Here is a 17,952-nt window from a genome sequence, read left to right on the forward strand (position 1 = left end):
CGGTACGGCGACCGTAGAGATGTGTGAAATAGTCAAGTAGTCCACCGTGCTGCGACCGTATGCCAGAAAGAAGAAACAAAGTCACAATGTAGCGGTACTGCGACCGCAGTTGGTAGTACAATTGAATGGGACACAGTGTGTCAATGTGTCAATGTTGCAAGGGTGCGTGCTGTCTCTAACAGAGTGAGGGAGCCATGGATTGGCACTGGGCCAAAAGGAGGAAACTCCAGCAGTTGCAAGGCTGGGTAGTGGAAAGGGGGAAGAAAAATCTTGTGGTACTATGTACCTCTCACCCGGTCACTCCTATGGACTTTGCGATGTCGGTCCTCACTCTGGAAACGAAGCAGCTTGTTTGTGGCTGTCTGCGGTCACTGGTGCTCGGCTTCTCCTCGTGGCGGTGAGTGTGTTGAGCGCGTAATAGAATCCTGGCGCACTGTGATGATCCTGTGGTTCTGTGATTGAGCTGGTGATGATAGTGCTTGCAATGGTGTCTACTGCCTTAAGACTAGACGCGTTTCGGACCCTCTAGGTCCGTCCTCAGTAGTCTGCTGGAACAATGCCAAATTGTGCCTTATATACAGTCCAAGTAAAAGATGGAAGGAAAACATGGTGGAAGATCCGGGTCGGGTCCAAAATGGAATAACAGGAATGGTCCCGCAGTCCGGGTGGTGAAAAAAGAGGTAGGTGAATTAGGGAAATAGAGTTTGAAGAGTTAGAGGTTTTAGATGGTTAGTATGTGTATATGGCAAGGTGGGGATTTGACCTAAATGTATATATATCTCCCGGTGTGTTCTAATGGAAGATCTGGTGGAGGTAATAGGTGGAGTATATATTACATGATGAATGGTATGTTTGAGGGGACAAGAGCTGAATAATTAATATTTGCAGGTATGGCTGGGTCAATGTAGAGGTGAAAACTGTTTTTCCATGTAAGCTTATGTATAAATCAATGGATCTATAGTCATGTGTAAGAAGAATATAATGAATGATATGTATGGAGGGACAAGAGCTGTGTAATTAACAGGTCTGGCAGGTGTATGTGGGAATGGAAACGATTAATTGTATGATTATATATAAATCATATATAAATCAATAGATACATAGGTATATATAAGAAAAATTGCCAAGATAACTGATTGTAAGAGTGGATATGGATAACAATTGGTGATAATCTGAGTGATCCAATAAATATGAGTAAGATAAAATTAAGTGGTGCAAGTGGGAGAAGTAGTGAAAAGATATTAAAAAGATGTTTAGGTAAACAATTGGATAATAGAGGATATATATAGAATGTGGAGTGCTACTCTTATTGGAACACATGATTAATAGTAATAAATATAAAATAAAAAATAAAATAAAATAAAAATAAAAATGATTATAAAAATAAAAATAAATAAATACAAATTATAATAATAAATAATAAGAATAAAAAGAAATAAATAAAAATAAAAATAGAATTAAAATTAAATAAAATAATAAAAATAAAAAATAAATATAAAAATAATGATAATAATAAAAATAAATTTAAATAATAAAAAAATATAAAATAGTAAAAATGGTAAAAGATGTAGTAGAAATAAGAATAAATGAAAATAATTGGGTAAAATGAGTAAAATAATATTAAATATAATATACTCTGTAGCTGCGTACTGAAATTGTCTGTTTATAGGAATCCGAAAATTTCCAAGTCTACGTTTAATCCAAAGGGCGCCAGAGTTTGCAGGTCCTAGATCATTCTGCTTTCTTGTCTCGACATTTTCCTGTTCTATGTTTATGTTCACTTTTACTCCTCACCTGTCTTTTCTCAGATATCATTCACAGGGACTGTATGCTGTGTGGTTGGACGGAAGGATGTCGCATGTCCCCAGGCCACTGAGGTGTGTAACCTTAAATTGTGAGTGGGAATGACTATAATAACATGGAATGGGAAGGGACTGCGATCCTCAGTAGTGTTGAGCGGCATAGGCCATATTCGAATTCGCGAATATTCGCGAATATATGGACGAATATTCTCATATATTCGCGAATATTCGCATATTCGTTATATTCTCGTTTTATTTTCGCATATGCGTAAATTCGCGTATGCGAAAATTAACATATGTGAATATTAGCATATACAAAATTATCATACGCGAAAATGCGCATATGCGAAAATTAGCATATGCGAATTTTCGCATATGCGAATTTGCGCACGCCAGTCTCACACAGTAGTATTCTTTACACCACACAAGCTGGAAGCAGAGAGGGATGATCACTGTGATGTGTACTGTGAAAAAAATAAATAAATTAATTAATTAATAAATAAATAAAAAAACGAATATTCGTAATTACGAATATATAGCGCTATATTCGCGAAATTCGCGAATTCGCGAATATGCGATATTCGCGAATAATATTCGAATTGCGAATATTCGTGAGCAACACTAATCCTCAGCTAAGAGACGGATAGTACTAAGACACCTACATAAACTGAGGGAAAGTATTGCACTACTTCAGGAAACACATTTAGGATGCGCCAAATGTGGGTAGGGGAGGTGTATGGATCCCCAGCAGTACAGGGGAGGGCGGGAGTCCTTATACTGATAAGGAAGAATTTTGCACACACAATCATCTCTAAAACTAATGATACTGACGGTAGGCTATGTCACATAGTCATGGACTCGGAGTTGGGGCGCTTGAGCCTGTATAGTGTTTATGCTCCAAATGACAATGAGACCCCTTTTGTCAGGGACTTGTGGGAAGCAATACATAGGGATTCAGAGAGGGATGTGCTAATCGGGGGAGACCTTAATACTGTACACTCCGGTGTAGAGGACAGGAGGTGACCTCAGGAGGGGACACAACGCAGAGGGGGAGGGGGACTCTTGGTTAGCTGACCTACTGGACTGCACAGACCTCACGGAAGCGTGGCGACATTATCACCCAGACGGGAGGGAGTTCAGTTTCTTTTCACCGGTATGGAACACATGGTCCCGAATAGATTATTTTTTGCTTTCGTCTTCTTTATTACATAGGGTGCTGAATGTGGAGATTGACGATATTGCTATTTCTGATCATGCCCCAGTTTTGATTAGAATTCTTCCGGTTGTCCCCAAGGATCAGGATATTTTATGGCACTTCCCCTTAGCTCTGGCTACCAATTCTAACTTTAGGTCACAACTGAATGGGTGGTGGATGGACTTTTGTGCCACAAATGCTGCTCATGAGCACAACCCGAGATTGTTCTGGGACACCGCAAAAGCCGTGCTGAGGGGGAGAGTCATGGCATATGCTACTCATAAGAAAAGGGCTGCCGCGGCTGCCTTCAAGTTGGCCAGGCAAACGTTAAGGAACTCTTATACAACTTTCCTTGATTCTCCCAGCCCTGAAAATAAAGATAGTTGGGTAGGGGCCAGGACAGACTTTTTGGAGAAGCAGGAGGGGTTGGACGCTTTGTTCAGGGACCAGAGAAATGCCACTTTCTATAAATATGGGAATAAAGGTGGTAAGTTATTGGCTAACTTGGCGAGAGATTGGAGGCCCATAACAGACATTAGGTGCCTGAGAGATACTCAGGGGAACCCTACAACTCACCCCAAACAGATTAATCAAATTCTAGGGGATTTTTACCAGAAACTATATCAGGGGGATGAGTTGCATAGGGACAGGGGCCTTGAATTCTTACGATCCCTTGATCTACCCCGTATCTGATGATGATCTTGCCACCCTGAATGCCCCGGTGACCGCGGAGGATGTTCAGACCGCTGTCAGGGGACTGCAGAGAGGTAAGGCCCCGGGCCCAGACGGGTTTGGACCGGACTTTTATAAAATACTAGGGGAACAGGTTACCCCCACACTGGTGAAGGCGTTCAACTCCATTCTCACAGACAAGACAATGTTATCTTCTTGGGACATGGCCTATATCAAGGTCATATCCAAACCAGGTAAGCCAGCTGACTCCGCGTCATCCTATCGGCCGATATCACTCATTAACCAAGACTGTAAGATGCTCTCTAAAATATTGGCGGATAGGCTGGCGGGAATCCTCCCAAAGCTGATAGGCACACATCAGATTGGCTTCATTAAGGGAAGGTCGGCCGTGACCAACATCAGAGTAGTGGTGGCGGCTATGGATATTGCGGGAAGGATGGATCCCTCCAGGACACCCCCAGCTTTGCTTGCCATTGACGCCGAAAAGGCTTTTGACAACATCAGCTGGACTTGGTTGGGGGATGTCCTGGACAGATTCGGGGTTAGGGGGACTTTCAGGGAGTATATCCAGACTATGTATAGTGCTCCAGTGGCAAAGGTATATACCCCAGGTTTCTTGTCACAGACTATTCATTTACGGAAGGGGACGCGACAGGGGTGTCCATTATCGCCCCTCCTTTTCGATTTGGCTTTGGAGCCCCTAGCGCGTCGCCTGCTCTCCGGTGCGGATTTTCGGGGGATTGGGGTGGGATCTAGGGAAATTAAACTTACCTGTTTTGCGGACGACGTCCTCGTTTTTCTTGATTCACCGGCCATCCACGTCCAGCGTGTCCTAGATCTGCTTCAAGATTTTGGTACCTTCTCAGGATTTAGAATAAACCCTTCTAAATGTCAGTTATTATTTCTGGGAACGGGAAGTATCCCACGTGTGCCCATACCGGAGGTTGAAATCCTGACATCACACATGACATACCTAGGCATAAAATTAGGACGAACCACATCTGCTCTCTATAACCTTAACTATAAACCTATTTTCACTAAAATTAAAGGTGACTTGGATAAGTGGTCCACTCTTCCTCTCTCTGTAGTGAGTAGAGCGCATTTGGTAAAGATGATGTGCTTCGGCAAGCTACTATACCCACTCCAGACGATACCTTTACTGCTCAGACATGATGACATCCGCACACTTAGGTCACTTATAATTACATTTCTGTGTAAGGGTAGGAGGTCACGCATAGCGTATAGCAAGCTTCAGTTGGGTAAATATCCTGGAGGACTGAATTTGCCATGCATTCGCACTTACAACCTAGTGGCTCTCTATAGGCATGCAAGGGATTGGATTATTAACAGCTCTTATTTTTCTGACCTGACTATAGATAAGCAAATGGCGGAACCGTGGGACCTTGTGGCTCTACTGCACTCCAAATACTCTGAACTCCCTCCGTCGGTCAAACATAGCATACTGTTAAGGGACACAATTGCAGCATGGAAAGCTATTAGACTACTCTATAGAGTGCCCTTTAGTATTTTCCCGGTCATGTCCTTATGGAATTCCCCATCCTTTGCCCCTGGACATACTAACAAACTTTTTGACAACTGGAAGGAATGGGGAATTACGAGATTGGGGGACCTCTTGTTGCCTCCTAGGGGTACTTTTATGACATTGCCGGAAGTCAGGGACAATTATCATTTTCCCTCTTCTCATATATTACAATATTATCAAACTAGGACTTTTTGTAGATCCAGAGCCAGGCATTTTGATGAAGTTCATGGGGAGGTGCAGTTTGCAGATTTATTGGGTCGGCCCACTGGTTCGCTCTCTTTATCTACTATATACAAGATTTTGAGGGAACATAGCTCAAGGGGATTGGCTGACAAACTATTCGACCATTGGGCTCCTTTTCTACACACGGACGACTTGACTTCTAAGCTACTGCAGGGCCTAAGACACGTCAGGAATGCTGTGGTAGGGGAAGACTGGAGAGAAATGCATTTCAAACTCCTACAAGAAGCCATCTCTGCTTTTAACTTCTCCCACTAGGTAGTTACACCCCATTACTTAAAAGCCTGTCCGAAATGCCATCTAGATAGAGCAGACCTTTGGCATTGCCTATGGACCTGTGACAAAATAAAAGGGTATTGGAAGGATATCAAGTCCTTTATTTCACACATATGGAATGTGCATATTCCTTTAGAACCGCTACACTTCATATTTCATTATATTCCTACTCCAAACAATGACGGTGCCTCATCCACTATAGCCTCCAAAGACATCCATCTCTCCCTACTGGTAGGGGTGAAGTGCCTATTGCGCCATTGGCTGGTTGACACGGTACCTACACTTACGGAGGTAAGAGATACTATGATACATTTACTAGGTCTAGAGGCTAGGGAGACACTGAAAGACCCTGACAAACTTACTAAGACCTTTCTTGCTAAGTGGAGGAAAGTCGTTGAGAAAGTAATGCCTGTTGGGGACAGGAGATGCCTGATGTCCAAGTTCCGAATGACTGAATGGTATGTGCTAGAGTCCCTGAAGGGGACTCTTGGAGTGCTAGAAGTAGTGGAGGAGAGATTGTAAAAGTTGTGACTGAGTTGATGTTGTTTAGATGGTTTTGTTTTATTGTCTGTGTCTTTGTCAGAATGGAAGATGGATGTTTCCACATGAGGAGGTTTTTTTTTATGCTCGTCTCATCAACCTGACTATAGTATTGCCTATTAACATCTGTCCTGAATTATGACCTATGAGCAATGTTCCACTGAATGCTGCTGTATATATGGCGGTCCTATTGCATGCACTGCAGCTCTAACGACATGTAATGTAATGGGATGTATTGTTTTTCAAGAAAGAATTCTATTGCTCTATTTCTGTCAAATGTTTTGAAAAAATGTAATAAAATTGTTATAAAAAAAACAAAAAAAACATAAACATGTTTTTTAACCCCTTAAGGACCAGGCCATTTTACACCTTAAGGATCAGAGCATTTTTTGAACATCTGACCACTGTCATTTAAAACATCAATAACTCTGGGATGCCTTTAGTTATCATTCTGATTCCGAGATTGTCTTTTCGTGACATATTCTACTTTAACATAGTGGTAAAATTTTATGGTAACTTGCATCCTTTCTTGGTGAAAAATCCCAAAATTTGATGAAAAAATATAAAATTTTGCATTTTTCTAACTTTGAAGCTCTCTGCTTGTAAAGAAAATGGATATTCAAAATAAATTTTTTTTGTTCACATATTCAATATGTCTACTTTATGTTTGCATCATAAAATTGACGTGTTTTAACTTTTGGAAGACACCAGAGAGCTTCAAAGTTCAGCAGCAATTTAAAAAATTTTCACAAAATTTTCAAACTCAATATTTTTCAGGGACCAGTTCAGTTGTTAAGTGGATTTGAAGGGTCTTCATATTAGAAATAAACCAGAAATGACCCCATTATAAAAACTACACCCCCAAAGTATTCAAAATGACATTCAGTAAGTGTGTTAACCCTTTAGGTGTTTCACAGGAATAGCAGCAAAGTGAAGGAGAAAATTCAAAATTTTCATTTTTTACACTCGCATGTTCTTTTAGCCCAATTTCTCTCGAGTAAGCACATATCTCATATGTCTATGTAAAGTGTTCGGCGGGCGCAGTAGAGGGCTCAGAAGGGAAGGAGCGACAAGGGGATTTTGGAGAGAACATTTTTCTGAAATGGTTTTTGGGGGGCATGTCACCTTTAGGAAGCTCCTAGGGCGCCAAAACTGCAAGAAAAGACAGATGGCATACCATTTTGGAAACTAGACCCCTTGAGGAACGTAACAAGGAATTAAGTGAGCCTTAATACCCCACAGGTGTTTCATGACTTTTGCAAATGTAAAAAAAAAAAATACCTAAAATGCTTGTTTTCCCAAAAATTTTACATTTTAAAAAGGGTAATAGCAGAAAATATCCCCCAAAATTTGAAGTCCAATTTCTCCCGATTCAGAAAACACCCCATATGGGGGTGAAAAGTGCTCTGTTGCCGCACTACAGGTCTCAGAAGAGAAGGAGTCACATTTGGCTTTTTTTAAGCAAATTTTTCTCTGGGGGCATGCCGCATTTAGGAAGCCCCTATGGTGCCAGGACAGCAAAAAAAAACACATGGCATACCATTTTGGAAACTAGACCCCTTGGGGAACGTAACAAGGGGTAAAGTGAACCTTAATACCCCACAGGGGTTTCACGACTTTGGCATATGTAAAAAAAAAATAATAATACATTTTACCTAAAATGCTTGGTTTCCCAAAAATTTTACATTTTTACAAAGGGTTAAAGCAGAAAATACCCCCCAAAATTTGAAGCCCAATTAAAACACCCCATATGGGGGTGAAAAATGCTCTGCTGGCGCACTACAGGTCTTAAAAGAGAAGGAGTCACATTTGGCTTTTTTGAAGCAAATTTTGCTCTGGGGTCATGCCGCATTTAGGAAGCCCCTATGGTGCCAGGACAGCAAAAAAAAAACACATGGCATACCATTTTGGAAACTAGACCCCTTGGGGAACGTAACAAGGGGTAAAGTGAACCTTAATACCCCACAGGGGTTTCACGACTTTTGCATATGTAAAAAAAAAAATTTACCTAAAATGCTTGGTTTCCCAAAAATTTTACATTTTTACAAAGGGTTAAAGCAGAAATTACCCCCCAAAATTTGAAGCCCAATTTCTCCCGATTCAGAAAACACCCCATATGGGGGTGAAAAGTGCTCTGCTGGCACACTACAGGTCTCAGAAGAGAAGGAGTCACATTTTGGCTGTTTGGAAGCAAATTTTGCTCTGGGGGCACGCCGCATTTAGGAAGCCCCTATGGTGCCAGGACAGCAAAGAAAAACCCACATGGCATACCATTTTGGAAACTAGACCCCTCAGGGAACGTAACAGTGTTACAGTGAGTACTTACACCTCACAGGTTTTTTGAACAGTGGGACATAAAAGTGAAAAATTAGATTTCTTTGCACTATATTGATAGTGTTACCCCAAATGTTTCATTTTCACATTGGGTAATAGGAAAAAAGGCCCCCAAAATTTGTAGAACAATTTTGTCTGAGAAAAAAAAAATACCCCATATGTGGATGTAAATTGCTATGTGGACACACTGCAATGCTCAGAATGGAAGGAGTGAAAATTTTGTTGAAATTGAAGTCGGGGGTCATGTGCATTTATAAAGCCCCCAACAGAAAAAAAAACACATTAGAAACTACACTCCTCAATGAACGTAACAAGGGGTACAGTGGGAAATAACACCTCACAGGTTTTTTGAAAAGTGGGCCATAAATTGAAAAAAAAATTTTTTACACTAAAATGCTGGGGTTACCCAATTTTTAACATTTTCACATGGGGTAATATGAGGAATTGGGTTACAAATTTTGGAGGGCTTTTTCCCCTGACTATAAAAATACATCCACATATGGGGTAACGTGCTGGACGGGCGCACAACAAGGCTCAGAAGTCATAGAGGTCAGTTTGTATTTGTGGCCTATGAAATATCAGTAGCTGACGGTTACATACATTCTGAGGAAAATACAAAAATGAAACACCCACATGTGACACCATTACAGAAAGTACCCACCCTGAGGAATTGGTATAGGGGTAAAGAGGACATTTTGAATGCACAGGTGTTTCCTAAATTTGTTTTCCAGGAATGGATGAAGGGTAACTTTTTGAAAATTGCAATTTTCGAACCTATGCTCTGCTTCATTTTTCTGGGAACAACTAACATGTTACTCCAAATTGTCGCCTGGAAATACGACAGAGCTCAGCGAGAACTCTTCGCATTTGAGGCGGATGTTTGTTACGGACCTAACAGTTACATACATTCAGAGGAAAATACAAGAAAGGAACACCCACATGTGAGATTGTTACAAACATTACACCCCCTAGGGATGGTGTATAGGGTGAAGTGGAGATTTGGAACAGACGGGTGTTCCCTTCATTTATTATCCTGGAATGGATGAAGTGTACTATGGGGGGAAGAAAATTGCAATTTTAGTACTGATATGCCAATTATTTTCCCAGAATGATGAACCAGAGTACAGCCAAAAGTAAAAATGATGCCCGCCCCAAACCCTATACTCTATACCTATCATCATTCTGGGCAGGGGATGTATGGGGCCGTCCCTATTCTGTTACCTCAAATGCGCAACCCGCTCAGGTGGAGAGAGAGAACGTTGCGCATTTGAGGCAACTGCAAACCTCCAATGCTGTTGAATCTGTGTACCATGACCCATTTTTTAGGGGGAAGAAAAAAAAAGATATTGGGGTATTGGGAAAAAAAATTTTTTTTTTTTTTTTTGGGGGGGGGGGGGGGGGGTGTTTTGGTTTAAAATTTGGAAGTCAATGTACCCTGGGCTGGTACATTGGAGCTGAATACTGGGGAATGAAAATTAGGGCAAAGGATGGAAAATTTGGTACTCCATGGAAGTGTGATACTCCCTGAAGCAGCCTATGCAGAGGCCCGGATGATCGGGGCAAGTGTCACACTGAATGGTGGTTTTCCTCCGTCTCCCCTTCCTGTGACACACTCTGCATTTCTTCTGGGTTTGTCCCGTCCTTCCAGTGTTGGGGATCACACCTGGAAAGTGTTGGCCGGAGACGATCCAGGGACCTAAAGTTCCAGAGGTGCTCTGACCCGCTCTTTGGCGGTCACCAAAGATGAGGGCCTTTAGAACTACCTCTTGAAACTCCAGGTATGTCCCTGTGTTGCCAGTGTTCTGGTACAGTATAAAAGAGTTGTACATGGCAACCTGTACCATGTAGACCTCAACCTTTTTATACCATACACGTGATTTCCGCATGGCATTATATGGCTTGAGGACTTGATCAGAAAGATCAACTCCCCCCATATACCGATTGTAGTCCAGAATACAATCGGGCTTGAGGGCCGGTCCCGCAGTACCTTGCACAGCACAGGGGTGCTGCCGTTCCCATGAATAGTGGTGAGCATAAGGACATCCCTCTTGTCCTTATACCGGACCAACAACGGGTTCTCATGGGAAAAGGCACGGGACTCACCCTGGGGGATAGGAGCATGTAGGGGATGAGGCGGAAGGCCTCTTTGATTCTTCCGGACTGTCCCACAAGCGACCGTGGATCTGGCGGCGAAGGATGGGAAGAGAGGGATACTAGTATAAAAGTTGTCCACTTAAAGGTGGTAACCTTTATCTAGCAATGGGTGCAAAAGGCCCCAAACGATTTTCCCGCTCACACCCAGAGTGGGGGGACATTCTGGGGGTTCAAAACGGGAATCTCGTCCCTCATACACTATAAACTTGCAAGTGTACCCGGAGGTACTCTCGCAAAGTTTATACATCTTCACACCATCCCGCGCCCGCTTGGTAAAAATGTATTGCCAGAAGCTGAGTCTCCCCTTAACGCTGATGAGAGACTCATCAATAGAGACCTCCCGTCCTGGGACATAGGCCTCCCAAAATCTGGCCCCGAAGTGATTGATGACCTGCCTGATTTTATACAGGCGGTCATACGCAGGATCAGTTCGGGGGGGACATGCCGCATTATCAGCATAATGCAAACATCTCTGAATGGCCTCGAACCGGGAACGTGCCATGGCCATACTGTAGAGGGGTGTCTGGTAAAAGACGTCCCCACTCCAATATTGCTTGACACTGTTTTTTTTTTTAACTATACCCATATGCAGCACGAGGCCCCAAAGGGTCCTCATTTCAGCTGCATCGACTGGAGTCCAGCCACCGGGTCTAGCTAAAAGTGAGCCCAGGTTAGCGGCCACAAACTTTTGGGCATACAGATTCGTCTGTGTAACCATCAAATTAACAAAGTCGTCACAAAAAAAATGACCAAAAAAGTCCTTTTCAGTGAACCCGGCGATGTTAATTTTGATTCCTGAGTCACCAACAAACTCAGGAATCACGTGCTCGTGGTCCGCTGGCTCAGCCCAGTCAAGTTCTCCGGTACGATGTACCAGTGATCTTGGCTGGGGGGCTTCACTAGTATGAGCACCAGGGGGACTCATACTAGCATGGGGCACAGGGTCAAGGACAGAGGAGGTTTGCGGCGCCGCACGGCGGCGTCTTCGCCGCCTTGGTGGCTCATCATCAGAACTAGATGATGAGGAGGACGATGAAATAAGGAAGGTGGGGTCTTCATCGTCCTCTGAGCCGCTCTCGGTGTCGGAGGCAATTATGGCATATGCCTCCTCCGCCGAAAACGCTCTGTGGGCCATTTTCCTACTCTAATGGGTATGGGTGTGTGTGTGTGTGTGGGGGGTGCCAGACTACCTCCCTAACCCGCCCTAACCCTCCCTAACCTAACCTAACTAAACTAACCCACCCTAACAGAAAAAAATATAAAATAAAAAGGGGAATTAAAAAAAAAAAATAAATAAATTAAATTTTTTTACGGAATCGCAGCACATCGCTCGTCTGAATTGACGAGCGATGAGCTGCGATCGCCGACATGGGGGGTCATCATGACCCCCCTGGGCGATATGCCGCGATGCCTGCTGAACGATTTCAGCAGGCATCGGGCACCGGCTCCCCTCCGGCTAGCGGCGGGGGGCCGGGAATGGACAGGACGTACTCTTATGTCCTCGGTCCTTGAGGCCTCAGAAACGGGGGCGTAGGAGTACGTCCATTGTCCTTAAGGGGTTAAGGCATATCATCACAGGTAGGGATGTCCCGATACCGATACTAGTATCGGTATCGGGGCCGATACTAGGTAACTGCATGGTATCTGTGACTCATCTAATGTACCCGATACCAAATCCGATACCTGGTGGAGTGCTTCTCTGCCCCGTTCTCCGGTTCTCATCACTGCCGCTGCCCCGTTCTGCCATCCACATTATGGCGTCTTATGAAGGAGCATGTGACACACACATCACTCCACTGTGCCCAGCGTAATGCTACGGAGGAAGCAGAGTGACGAGTATGTCCATAAGATGCCATTATGCGGATGGCAGAACGGGGCAGCGGCAGTGATGAGAACGGGGCTGTGGAGCGGTGACACTGGACAGTGAGCAACTACAAAGGGGGGGCTGCTGTTTACAGGGGGGGGGCAACTACAAAGGGGGTCCAGTTGGCTATAAAAGGGGACTGCTGACTACAAAGGGGGAATGTTGGCTACAAAGGGGTACTGTTGGTTACAAAGGGAGAATGCTGGCTACAAAAAGGTACTGCTGGCTACAGGGGGTCCTGCTGGCTACAAAGGGGGCTTCTGTCTACAGGGGGGGTCTGCTGGCTACAAAGGGGGCTGCTGTCTACAGGGGGTCATCTTGACTACAGAGGGGGGCTGATGTCTACAAAGGGGGTCCTGCCGGCTACAAAGGGGGGCTGCTGTCTACAAGGGGGTTCTGCTGGCTAAAAGGGGGGCCTGCTGCTGTTTAATGTCTGCAACTATCTATACTACCTACTATTAAATGCAATCTTACAGGAGAGTCACCTGCACTAACTTGAATTTATAGGTAGATAGTGCAGGTGACCCAGTTTCTACCACTGCTCACCATATGAACATCGGTGATCAGTCTCGCTGCCAATGCAAATTTCCTATTCTGTCCAGTGGAGAAGAGAGAAATCTTTGCTCACAACTACAGTAGCCACCTCCATTGTACACAACAAGGACCCACATATCAGCACGGTAAGCAGCGCAGAAACCGGGACACCCAGGTGTCAGATTTCCTTTAAAATAAAAGTACTCGTACTTGGTATCGGCGAGTTCCAGAATTAAAGTATCGGTACTCGTACTCTGTCTTGAAAAAATGGTATCGGGACATCCCTTATCACAGGTATATATCAATATTATACTAAAATGGATGTAAAGTATAAGGCAATTTCTACACGGCAGAATGTCCCGCTCAGAAAAAAATTCCGGGCAGACATTCCGCAGACAGCCCTCACCATAGACAACAATACATTGCCAAGCAGATTACTTAGCATGACAATTCTTTCTGCGGAGGCTTGAATCGGAATTTCTATGGCAGATATTTCCTCTGTGGAAATTCCACCATGCAGGGTGCAACAGAATCCCATTAAAAACAACGGGACTCTGCTGCAGCATAATTTCCAAACAGAATTTTTCCGCCGGATTACATTCAGAAAATACACTCTATGTACATTTAGTGTTGCCCCGCGAATATTCGCAATGCGAATTTTATTCGCGAATATCGCATATTCGTGAATTCGCAAATATTCGTAAATATAGCACTATATATTCGTAATTATGAATATTTTTTTTTTTTTTTTACAGTACACATCACAGTGATCACCCCTCTCTGCTTACAGCTTGTGTGGTGTAAAGAAGGCTCTAATACTACTGTGTGAGACAGGCGTGCAAATTTTCGCACATGCGGAAATTTGCATATGCAAATTTTTGTATATGCTAATTTTTGTATACGCTAATTTTTGCATATGCTAATTTAATAAAACGCAAATATTATGAATATGCGAATTTAGCGAATATATGACGAATATTCGTCCATATATTCGTGAAATATCGCAAACTCGAATATGGCCTATGCCGCTCAACACTATGGACATTGTCTAACAGGGACTCTCACCAAGCCCAACATTTTGCACCTATTGGCTTCATCTAGGGTTGTTGAGGAATACACTGTACTATTTGCTTCACTGTTCAGTGTAAAGGAGCAGGGGCTCCTGCATTTGGGATTTGCCTTAAATGAATTCCAAAGTTTACATTTGGACTAGACTGTTTTTGAGAAAAATATGGGGTGAATTTATTTCTATTAACCCCTTCATGACCCAGCTAGTTTGGGGGTGTTTATGACCCAGCCCGTTTTTTCAATCTGACATGTGTCTCTTTATGTAGTAATAACTTTGGAATGCTTTTACTGGGCAATGCAATTTTGAGATTTTTTTTCGTGACTTATTGTACTTTTATATTAATAGTACATTTTTGTTGATACATGCAGCGGTTTTTGTGAAAGACTCAAAAATATTGTTAAAAACTTGAAAAATTAGCATTTTTCTAGATTGGAAACTATCTCTATCTATCTATCTATCTATCTATCTGTAAGAGTAATAGTTATGCCAAATACATTTAGTTATTAATTCACATCTATAATATGTCTTCTTTATGTTTGCTTCATTTGCTATACATTCTTTTACTTTTTTTAGGGCATTAGAAGGCTTATAATACTATGAGCATTTTTTCACATTTTCATGGTAATTTCAAAATAAATTTTTTTGAGGGACCACTTCAGTTCTAGAACCCCCCCAAAAATGACCCCATTTTAAAAACTGCAGCCTTCAAAGTATTCAGAATGACACTTAAAACGTTTATTAACCCTTTAGGAGGTTCACAAGAATAAAGCAAAGTGAAGGGACATTTTTAAATTTCAAATTTTCTTTTGCATTTTTGTTGTTTCAACAATTTTTTTAAGTGACATGGAAGGTATTATAAAAAAAAACCTCAAATGTATATGTATTACCCCAATTCTAAAGATTTTAGAAATATCTCATATGTTGTTCTAGGGTGCTCCCTGACTCACACTCAGGCCTAATACATAATGCAGCACATATTGGATTTTGACACCTCCTTTTTCTTAGGATATTTAGCAGTGCCCACCGTGGTACCAGTACAGTGGAAAAACCCTACAAGTGACCCCATTTTTTAAACTAAACCACTCAGAGAATTCATTTACTGGGGTAGTGAGCATTTTGACACCACAGGCGATTGAAAATAGTTTTTAACATTAGGCCGTAAAAATTAAATTTGTGATTTTTATGAACAAATTGCACATTTAGCACAAGTTGGCTCATTTTCACAAGGAACACGGGAATAATAGCACCCCAAATTTTATTACTCAACTTTTTGGGCACACAGCAGGGCACAAAAGGAATGCAGCGCCTTTTGGCATTTTAGATGCAGATTTTGCAGAATGTGTTTTCTCACACCAGCTGTATGCCCACGGTTGTACCAGTACAGTGGAAAACCCCCACAAGTGACCCCATTTTGGAAACTACACCCCTCAGAGAATAAATTTAGGGGGTTAGTGAGCATTGTGACCTCACAGGGGATTGAGGATAGTTTTTAACATTAGGCTGTGAAAATAATATTTGTCATTTTTATGCACAAATTGCACATTGAGCACAAGTTGGCTCATTTTCACAAGCAACGCAGGAATAATAACAGCCCAAATGTTATTACTTAACTTCTCCTGAACATGCCAGTACCCCAATTTCAGCATGTTATCTTCTGACTGGGCAAACGGCAGGGCTCAGGAGAGTGATAGCACCAAGCCCAAGTTCAGGTTTACTTTGGTCACATTTATATGTAAGAATTGTGGAAACCGCAGAGAAATTACCCCATTTAAAAATTTACACCCTTCATGGAATTCATAAAAGGGGGTATAGAGCATTTTGATTCAACAGAGGTTTTCCAAAAGCTAATGCTCTTAGGGATTGTGCAAAAGGAAAATTGTGATTGCATGACAGATATGCCATTTAAGTTGCAAATACGTTGTGCTTAGCTTACACAGATTTTGCTGGAATGGTTTTGGGTACAATGAAAACATTTGCGGCATACTGTACCGCACATTTTGCTGGAATGGTTTTGGGGTACAATGAAAAAATGTCCGGCATACTGTACCGCACATTTTGCTGGAATGGTTTTGGGGTACAATAAGAAAATTTGCGGCATACTGTACCGCACATTTTGCTGCAATGGTTTTGGGGTAAAATTAAAATGATTACGGAATGGGTAATGGGTGCCAAATTGAGGTTGGATTTTAGATGTGGGACATATAGAAACTGCAGAGAATGGGGATGAAAAGGTGATAGTAGGGTTAAAAAAAAGATAAATTTAGTAATCTAGGCATTTGTGGAACGCTTTGAAACAATCTTTTATGCACAGGCCAGGGTTATCGGGGCAAGTTTCACAGTGGAAAGTGGTGTCCTTTCTGATGCCTTTTTGTAGCAGACTCTAAATCTCTTTTGGGTCCTTCCTTTTTTTCCGCTAGAGGGGATAACATTGGGAAAATGTTGGCCAGGTACAATTCAATTGTACCCCGCTGCTCCTCCTCTCTGTGTCCACAAATGAGGGCCTTAATAACAATTTCTTGAAACTCAAAAAATTTCCCTATCCCACTTGCATTACGTGATAGCATGTAGGAAGCCTATTTGGCTGAATTTGTGCGAGGGGGTGTGAATTCCCACGCCCCCCTGCACCTAGAGGCGGGGTCTTGCTGGAGGCACCACTATTAAACGCCCCTGCAACACACAGGCGTACGTGGTTTTCAGGCACTTCGGCGTTCGTCCAGCGTGCAGAGGTCCCACCACGAGAAACCGGGTCTCCGGCCTTATGTCTCAGTCAGGTACCACCACACGCTCCAGGTTACCGGAGAGGACCGGAGCTCCGTCCCCGTTTGCCCCACTCAGGTCCCCTCGCCCTTTTGCCGTGTCACTCTACTGGGCCGGGCGAGACACGGAAGAGCGGGCGGCCGCAGGCGGCGGACATAGTCAGAGCCTCTGCCAGGCGGCCCAGATTGCTTCCCCAAGAGTACCCCCCCCCCCCCACTCCCGGGGGCCCGAGCAGCGAGACCAGCGCCCCCACGCTCCGGAGCGTATCCGCTGGGCCACGGGGGGGGGGCGGGGCCCACCGCCTTCCAGGTGCTCGCCGGGCCCTCACCTGGCTTCGACCCGGGTCTCCTCCTCGGCCGCGGGAGGGGGCGGAGCCCACGTCCAGCACGGTGCCCGGTCCGGTCCGCACGCCGGGCTCTCTTCCACCTCCTCGCTCCCCGTGGTCCCGGTCGGCAGAATGCGGCGTTCTCCCTGGCTGCCGGGCCGTGGGGTGCGAGGGGGCGGAGCCAAAACATGGAAAAAAAAATAAAAATTATAATAATAGTAATAAATATGTCAAAACAAACAAGTAAATGTATAAATAACAAGTTGGCCGGGTGGATCACTCTGGCTTCCCAACAGTAGGGGGACTGGCGGCACCCCTGCACCATTCAAGGGCTCGGCTCCCCGCGGCCACCGGGCAGCTGGATGCCATAGGGGGAGTCTCCTCTGCATTTCCCCTCCTCCACTTTTACACCCAGGCTTTCCTTTCGGTACCAGGGCCACCTCGGCCCAGGTTGGTGGGGGTCGACTCTTTACGTAGCGGCCATGCCTCGCAGCCGCGCACAAGCGTTGTGCCGTTCAGTCACTCATAACATTCTTTCCGCACAGTCGCCCTTAGATTTCTTTCTGTACAGTCACTCAGCTTTCTTACCTGACAGTCACCCGGCTCTTACGTCGTCCAGTCACTCA

The sequence above is a fragment of the Hyla sarda genome, chromosome 4, assembly GCF_029499605.1.
Source record: "Hyla sarda isolate aHylSar1 chromosome 4, aHylSar1.hap1, whole genome shotgun sequence".
NCBI lineage: Eukaryota > Metazoa > Chordata > Amphibia > Anura > Hylidae > Hyla > Hyla sarda.